The sequence below is a fragment of the Schistocerca americana genome, chromosome 1, assembly GCF_021461395.2.
Source record: "Schistocerca americana isolate TAMUIC-IGC-003095 chromosome 1, iqSchAmer2.1, whole genome shotgun sequence".
Lineage (NCBI taxonomy): Eukaryota > Metazoa > Arthropoda > Insecta > Orthoptera > Acrididae > Schistocerca > Schistocerca americana.
Genome location: NC_060119.1, coordinates 934,922,226 through 934,922,846, shown reverse-complemented (window position 1 = coordinate 934,922,846; position 621 = coordinate 934,922,226). Strand labels below are relative to the sequence as shown.

General features: G+C 49.0%; 1 non-coding gene across 1 annotated transcript; it reads right to left on the bottom strand.

Annotated features, from left to right (window-relative positions):
- Window positions 1-237: 237 nt before the first annotated feature.
- Window positions 238-312, bottom strand: Trnas-cga. The gene has a single exon. It is a non-coding gene; the product is annotated as a tRNA-Ser (tRNA).
- Between the last annotated feature and the right edge of the window lie 309 nt (window positions 313-621).

Genomic DNA, 621 nt, shown 5'->3' with positions numbered 1-621 from the left:
TCCTTAGGTTAGTTAGATTTAATTAGTTCTAAGTTCTAGGGGACTGATGGCCTAAGATGTAAAGTCCCATAGTGCTCAGAACCATTTGAACCATTTTTTGAGACCGTTCCTCAGAAAATGGGGCCTTAACAGTCCTACAGACAGACAGATAGACGGACAACAATGTAATCCAGAATGAGATTTTCATTCTGCAGCGGAGTGTGCGCTGATATGAAACTTCCTGGCAGATTAAAACTGTGCGCCCGACCGAGACTCGAACTCGGGACCTTTGCCTTTCGCGGGCAAGTGCTCTACCAACTGAGCTACCGAAGCACGACTCACGCCCGGTACTCACAGCTTTACTTCTGCCAGTACCTCGTCTCCTACCTTCCAAACTTTACAGAAGCTCTCCTGCGAACCTTGCAGAACTAGCACTCCTGAAAGAAAGGATATTGCGGAGACATGGCTTAGCCACAGCCTGGGGGATGTCTCCGCAATATCCTTTCCTTCAGGAGTGCTAGTTCTGCAAGGTTCGCAGGAGAGCTTCTGTAAAGTTTGGAAGGTAGGAGACGAGGTACTGGCAGAAGTAAAGCTGTGAGTACCGGGCGTGAGTCGTGCTTCGGTAGCTCAGTTGGTAGAGCA